At 36.9% G+C, this 8,189-nt stretch overlaps 2 pseudogenes; both read left to right on the forward strand.

Annotated features, from left to right (window-relative positions):
- The first annotated feature begins 1,532 nt into the window (after nucleotides 1–1,532).
- LOC150008297 (U6 spliceosomal RNA) lies at nucleotides 1,533–1,624 on the forward strand (annotated as a pseudogene).
- A 3,547-nt stretch (nucleotides 1,625–5,171) lies between these two features.
- Nucleotides 5,172–6,724, forward strand: LOC150008298 (phosphoglycerate kinase 1 pseudogene; annotated as a pseudogene).
- The last annotated feature ends 1,465 nt before the right edge of the window (nucleotides 6,725–8,189 follow it).

Consider the following 8,189-nt stretch of genomic DNA (forward strand, 5'->3'; position numbering starts at 1 on the left):
TTAAAAGCAACCCCAAAACCCTGCAAAATATTTTCTAACAGTCAATCACATTTTATTTCCAGGCTCACTCCCATTTCTGAATATTTCCAGATCACAGACAGCAACTCTGATACTGGCTTTATCTCCAGCATACAAGTGGAGTGTCCACCATTCTGTGGTCCTCCTTCCTTTTTACATTTTTTCTTTCTATAAACTTTCTTCTTACTACCTCTTTTGCTGCCTCCCCAAATTATGGTATGTTGTATTTTAATTTTCACTTGCTTCTGTGTATCTTTTTATTTCTCATTTTATTTCTTCTTTGATCTAATAGTTGTTCAGTAGCATGTTTTTTAAATATATTTATTTCATTTATTTTTGCATCAAATTTATTAGGGTGATGCTGATTATCAAAATTTTACAAGTTTCCAGTGCACAATTCCACCACACATCACCTGTACACTGTATTGTGTATTCACCACCCCAAATCAAGTCTCCATCCATCACCATTTATCCAACCTATACCCTCCTCCATTTCTCTCCGCCCCTCCGCCACCCTGGCAATTAACACAATGTTGTGGTGTCCATGAGTTTTTTTCTCTTTTTTTTTTGTTTTTTGCTCAATCCCTCCATCCTCCCCACTCTCTGACAGCTGTCATTCTGCTCTCTATCTATAAGTCTGTTGTTATTTTGCTTGTTAGTCCATTTTGTTCATTAGATCCCACATATGAGTAAAATCATATGGTACTTGTCTCTGACTGGCAAATTTCTCTTAGAATAATGTTCTCCAGGTCCATCCATGCTGTTGCAAAGGGTAAGATTTCCTTCTTTCTTATGGCCGAGTAGTGTTCTGTTGTGTGATTATACCACAGCTTTTTTATCTACTCATCTACTGACAGACACTTGGGCTGCTTCCAAATGTTGAATATTGTAAATAATGCTGCAATAAACATAGGGGTTCATGTATCCTTTTGAATTAGTGTTTCAAGTTTCTTCAGATAAATTCCTAGAAATGGAATCACTGGGTCATAAAGCAGTTCCATTTTTAATTTTTCGAGGTGACTCCATACTGCTTTCCACAGTGACTGCACCAGGCTGCATTCTCGCCAACAGTAGTGCATGAGGGTTCCCTTTTCTCCATGTCTTCACCAACACTTTGTGTATGTATGTGTGTGTGCGTGCATGTGTGTATGTGCTTTTGCAAAGATCCAAAACCACTGATTAACCCCAGGGTATGTCATTTGACAGTTTGGCTCCTGCTCACAACCTTTTCTTGGAACTTTGTCTTGAAGTTGAATTCTACACTTAATGAGAAAAACTACCCAAGTCCTAAATACTTAGACTTCAAAGACCATTTATAGGGAAAACATAAAGAGAGGTTTAACCATTGGGTTAAAAGCGCAGGGTCCCAAAGTGGCCTTTTTAAAAGGGCAGTACTTTAGATGAGATCAATAAATATTTTTGGAGTGTTTCCTGTTGAAAGGATTTAAAAAATTTTCCACCTCTGCCAAGCATAATCTTTGTAAGTACATTCTTTGAAAATCACCATTGAATTCTTGCTTCAGCAGCACATATACTAAAATTGGAATGACACAGAGAAGATTAGCATAAGAATGACATGCAAATTTGTGAAGCATTCTATATTTTTTGGTTAAAAAAACAGTGGTACACCTACACAGTGGAATACTACACAGCAGAAAGACAGTAGGAATTCCTACCATTTGAAACAGCATGGGTGGAACTGGAGACTATTATGTACAGTTACATAAGCAAGTCAGTGAAGGACAAATACAAGAGCAATCTAATGAACAAAATAAACCAATGGAAAAATAGAACCACAAACACAGAATCATGGAACAGACTGACAGCTGTAAGAAGGGAGGGGGATAGTAGAGACAGACTGGAAAAAGGTGAAAGGATTAGTCAAAGAACACATATGAAAGACCCATGGACATGGACAATGAGGAGGGGACTATTATGGAAGTGGAGGGGCAGGCTGGGTGAAAAGGGGCAAAGGGGGTAAAAGTGGAACAACTATAATAGAATAAACAAAAATTGTTTTTTTAAAAAAATTACCATTGATATTTTTAAATTTAATTTCTTGTGTAAATATTTGTGCTTACATTTCACTGAATCAAGGTGTGCTTATTTGAAAAATAATATTTTACTGCAATAAAAACCCATGCACCTGGATACAGAACTGTGATATTCTTAGGTCCAGATCAACAGGAACTAAAAAAAGGTAAAGATTAAAATATCTAAGATAAAGTCAATCCCAAGATTGTCATCCTTATTTATTTTGACATCCAATTCATCCCCTCTTGATGACAGATATTTAGAGCACTGAGTTCAGCTAACAGAAGGCTTTGGAGATGATAAAGGAAAGGTAAAATCCCATGAGGTTCCTTCACCAACAGGACTTGTTGAGGTCTACTAACCATTCACCTAAGGTCTCTTTCTCTCCTAAGAAAATTGCTCCTCAGCTGCTCTTCCTACTATCCCTTGCAAAATTTCTTATCCAAATTAGCTAAAGAGAAGTGGATACTCTAGTTAACTGGCTAATAACAAGTAGTAAGGAACAATAAAAATGGACATAAATAAACTATAAAGAAAAAAGTAATATGTATCTACTTTTAGACCAGTGATATCTCCACTTTTTAATAGTCCATTAAATGTTTTGATGAAAATCTAGGAACTCATTTATTGGAAGCGGGTTTATACAGGTTTATCTACTTGTAATTCTATCAAAAATGAAAGTAATGATTTTAGACTAAAATATAAGTGAACTAGAGTACACATATGAAGATGTACATGCATGTATTTACACAATTGAATATTAATACAGTTTTTTACACTAAGGGAGCATGAAAATTTAATGTGTGCCAAGGCAGGATATTTTCAAATGATCTCAAACGATCTTGAAAGTCTTGGAAAAGAATATTTGTTTATAGTTAGAATGATTGTCTTGTTTCTAGAAGAGAACAAATTTACTCTTCACTGTCAACATATTAATTTTTCTGAATGAATAGTTCTGTCAAGAAATGAGAGGGCTCTAAAAAACAACTTCTTCAAAAAATGTTTGGGATGTTGATTATTCAAGAAAGAGATTGAATGGTGGACTTTTATATTTACATAAATTACATTTTAACACTCCATTGTCATCTTCCCTGGTGGGGCTTTGATGTATTTCCAGCCTAAGTGATACAATGCTAGTGCGCAAAGTTTATTAGTCTCAATGCTCTTGTTCAAAATTTACAAATGACTAATTTTACATGTTCAGCATAATTAATCATGTGAATATTATTCTTGAAGCCATGAAAATTAAAACTTATTCATAAATAATTTACTTTTTTTCTTTACAGAAAACCTGAGATAATAGTGAGAGGTAAGTGTACATAAACTAATCATACCTTAAAAAATAATTCTGGTCAATTTATGTTTATTCAGTTGGTTTGTAGTCTTCTAATTTGATTTTTAATTTAGAGACAATGTTGGATTTCAAGAACAGAAATAAATAGGTAGAATACTCTTGCAGTGAGATGATCCCCATGGGATCATCCTATTCTATTTGTTACGTGTGACTTTTAAGTGACAGCAGAAAGAAGATATTCTAAAATATTTTAAAGAATCATAAATGTTAAAATTCAAGACCTTCATATCCCAGAATATAATAATGGTGACCCTCAGACTTAGCAAAATCTATCTAGAGGAGTTGGCCATGGTGTGCTAACATCAAAATGATATGAAGTACATTCAAAGGTAAGCTTATGGGTTTCTAGAATATTAATTAAAAACAATTGCAATCAGACCAAAAATACATTAAAAGGTGACGGAAAATTATCCCTATACATGATTCTGAAGAAAATAAATCCTGGGGAGATGCTTTAATGTTCAGTCTTGAAGATTATTTTGAAGATCCTTCAATGACTTTTGACCTGAAAAATGTGAAGGGAAACTGAATCACACTGTCTTAAAAATGTGTTGATTTGTCTTAATCATCTAATATATTATTTCACGAGTCATTCATTAATATTTTCATGTGCATAATTATATTAAAATAAGCCTAAAATTTAAAAACTACTAAAGCTGTTATATTATTCCCAAAGACCTTAAAAATTCTAATTATTTAACACAATATTCTGTTACTTGGCCAAATCAAAATGGTGTCATAAACCTAAAGACAGGTATTACTATTTTAATAATACTTCGTTTTGCATAACAACAGTATAGACACCAGTGAAGAAGTAAACAAACATATGATTCTGATGGATGAGTGGCAATAGAAATGGAGAGATCATAATGAGAAAGTAAATTCCACAGAGAAAGGATTATTCTTATATTTTAAAATTTGGAATAATGATATATTGTATTTTGATGATGTTACAGAGAAAGATACTTTTAATAAGTTGACATCTTTACACTATTAATGTTAAAATTTATGTTTGCTAAAAGAGAGAGGGCAGAGGGATTGGAATTCAAAAAAGAAAAACTACAACAAAATACCACTTCTCATTTACCAGCAAAAATCCAATATCTGACAACATATTCTATGGGCAATGTTCTAGAGAAGTAGATATGGTACACATAAAAAATAATAATAATAAAATAAAATTTAAAATTTCCCCTATAAAAATTATTAAACAGAAGACTTATAAAACATGCAAATGGATAACTAAAATTTTACTGTGCCTAGCTATCTGGGACAAAGTGACATGCTTCCCAACCTAATTGGCAACACTGGTGTTCAGATTCCTGTGACAACTCATCATTCTTGTCTATGCTGCCTGCTCCTTTTGGATAGGCAGTCTCTACATCACAGGCTAGCAACAATAAAAACTTTGAGTTCCTTTTACAACTCAAAAACAGGACTCAATTTCCTGAAACACAGGAAGAAATGCCTACTCTAGCCTTCCAAAACTTATACCGCTTCAGTGATTGCAAGTTAATCGATCTTTTCTCCTTTGTAAAAAACCAGACTAAATCCATGGTTTTCTCTAAGGAAGCTGTAAGGAAAAGTGTTCTTCTCTCTTTAGAAGTACATATTTTAAGACAATCTTCTGAAAAAAAGATTTTAAGTGTAAAAGTCCCCATCATTTCAAGTATACAGTTAATTTTCTCAGTAATTTTGTTTAAATCAAAGCCTTAGAAATATTCTTCTCACTAAGTACTTCTAAAGTGAATCATATAGGGCACATTCGCTGCTGTCTCCATCGCTGTGTGGTCCTTCGGTCTCTCTGCGCTGCTCTGTTGCCAATATGTCGCTTTCCAACAAGCTGACTCTGGACAAGCTGGATGTGAAGGGGAAGCGGGTCGTCATGAGAGTGGACTTCAATGTTCCTATGAAGAACAACCAGATAACAAACAACCAGAGGATCAAGGCCGCCATCCCAAGCATCAAGTTCTGCTTGGACAATGGAGCCAAGTCCGTTGTTCTCATGAGCCACCTGGGCCGGCCTGACGGCGTCCCCATGCCTGTGGAGCTCAAATCTCTGCTGGGCAAGGACGTTTTGTTCCTGAAGGACTGCGTGGGCCCTGAAGTGGAGAAAGCCTGTGCCGACCCGGCCACGGGGTCTGTCATCCTGCTGGAGAACCTGCGCTTTCATGTGGAAGAAGAAGGGAAGGGAAAAGATGCTTCCGGGAATAAGGTTAAAGCCGAGCCAGCTAAAATAGAAGCTTTCCGAGCTTCGCTTTCCAAGCTAGGGGATGTCTATGTCAATGACGCGTTCGGCACTGCGCACCGAGCCCACAACTCTATGGTGGGAGTCAATCTGCCACAGAAGGCTGGAGGCTTTCTGATGAAGAAGGAGCTGAACTACTTCGCCAAGGCCTTGGAAAGCCCGGAGCGACCCTTCCTGGCCATCCTGGGCGGAGCTAAAGTTGCAGACAAGATCCAGCTGATCAATAACATGCTGGACAAAGTCAACGAGATGATTATTGGTGGTGGAATGGCTTTTACCTTCCTTAAGGTGCTCAACAACATGGAGATTGGCACCTCTCTGTTTGATGAAGAGGGAGCCAAGATTGTCAAAGATCTGATGTCCAAAGCTGAGAAGAACGGTGTGAAGATTACCTTGCCGGTGGACTTTGTCACCGCTGACAAGTTTGATGAGAACGCCAAGACTGGCCAAGCCACCGTGGCCTCCAGCATACCTGCTGGCTGGATGGGCTTGGACTGCGGGCCTGACAGCAGCAAGAAGTACGCCGAGGCTGTCACCAGGGCCAAGCAGATCGTGTGGAACGGGCCTGTGGGCGTGTTTGAGTGGGAAGCCTTTGTCCGGGGGACCAAAGCCCTCATGGACGAGGTGGTGAAAGCCACTTCCCGGGGCTGCATCACCGTCATAGGTGGCGGGGACACTGCCACTTGCTGTGCCAAATGGAACACGGAGGACAAAGTCAGCCACGTCAGCACTGGGGGTGGTGCCAGCTTAGAGCTCCTGGAGGGTAAAGTCCTGCCGGGGGTGGACGCTCTCAGCAATGTTTAGTACTTTCCTGCCTTTTGGTTCCTGTGCGCATCCCCTCACTCGGCTTAGTATCCATACTTGGTGTTAGCTCAGATCTTCCCCCATTGCAAGATTCAGCCAGTGGCCCAGAGATGCAGCGCGGGAACACTTAACACAGTTGCCCAGCAGCGTATCAGCTCACCTTTCCTGCAGCCTGGATTTGACTACGTTCTTCAGGATCCCAGCTGAATTTCTTAGTGGCTAAACCGTTGTGCATTCTAGAGCGCAGATATTTATATTTTGCCTGTTAAAGTAAACTGTTAGGTTAATTCTGTTCTTGGAGTAGCTTGCTCCAATTAGCTCTGTCATTGTTTTTGCTACTGGGCATGAAAACAAGATGCAACCCCCCAGTTGGAGGTGAGGAGTGAGGGAGATGAAGGTGGAGACCTGTGAAATAAATAATAAAAATATTCGTGGAAACTGGAAAAAATAAAAAATAAAAAAATAAAGTGAATCATATAGGAAACATTTTTGGGGGGGTTGGGGGAGGACTATTCACAAGAATATACAATTTGGATTTTTACTGTTTTCTTTTATGTTCCTTTTTTTGAAAGAAATGGAGTCGAGGTGATAAAGAGTTGTTCTTCTATTGAGAGTTTGGGTGTGAGATTTATGTATTTGTTTTCTTGCATTGAGCAGCAGCAATAGAGGAAAAGCTATCAAAAACTTCCTTGTGCATGGTTTCATGTGCGAGAATTTAATCTGAGTACCAGATAACATCAGGCTTGCAAGTGTCTGACATCTCTGCCCCCATGCTGTTTTTAAGCAATTTCCCCTTTTTCATGTTAATAACATTTGGCATATAATTCTACATGCCCCCCTTAATAAAAAAAGGAGAAGGGTAAATGGGAAGCAGTTCTCCTACCTAATTAAATGTCAAAGGTGAAATCAACAAGACAAATGAAATCCTGGCTTCCATGTAGAAAAAAATGACATATTTCACATGTAATTTTTGTGTTATTTAGACTTCCATTCTTTATCACATTTATATACATCACAAAAATCATGGGTTAAGAATGTTTGATTTTTCTGTGAATTATCTAAATCCCGATATTTCCCTTCATAAAAACATGTGAACATTATCAGTATTGGAACTTTTTCTTTAATAATATTGTGGGGAAAACAATTTTAATTCCATGATCTCTGTTAAGAGGAAATAACACAGTGTAACTACACCCAGAACCATATGTAAAATACGTGAATAACTTCAGAAATGACATCAACTGAAATGTTTCTGGTTATTAATATATGGTCCTTAAACAGAAAATGTTCTTTATATCCAAAGACAAAAAATGTCTCTCATATTTGTTTAAAGATATATTTTACTTGTTTATATCAATAGCAGATCGAGAGTTTCTAAGAAATGTTCTTTTAGCTAATGATATAACTTAGTTAAATTATTTGCTACTGCTTTGCTTTTTTATTTAAGTGTATGCATACCCAAACAACATACTTGGAAATTTGTGGATAGAAATGCTGCCCTAAAACTATTAGTTTATAGTTTAAAAAAGTGAAGCATAACTACACCAAATGACCTGAATTTGTACTAACAGACTGAAATATAATAAATTTCTAATATAATGTTAGCTTTATTGTTCAATGGTAATGGCTTTTACCAAAGAAATATTTGTTATTTTAGTATCAGATGATAAGTATTAATAAGCATTATCATAATAAATTGTTTTATGCTATTTATCTTTTGTGTTCATTCTG

The sequence above is a fragment of the Furipterus horrens genome, unplaced genomic scaffold (assembly GCF_987537825.1).
Source record: "Furipterus horrens unplaced genomic scaffold, mFurHor1.1.pri manual_scaffold_5, whole genome shotgun sequence".
In the NCBI taxonomy this organism is placed as follows: domain Eukaryota; kingdom Metazoa; phylum Chordata; class Mammalia; order Chiroptera; family Furipteridae; genus Furipterus; species Furipterus horrens.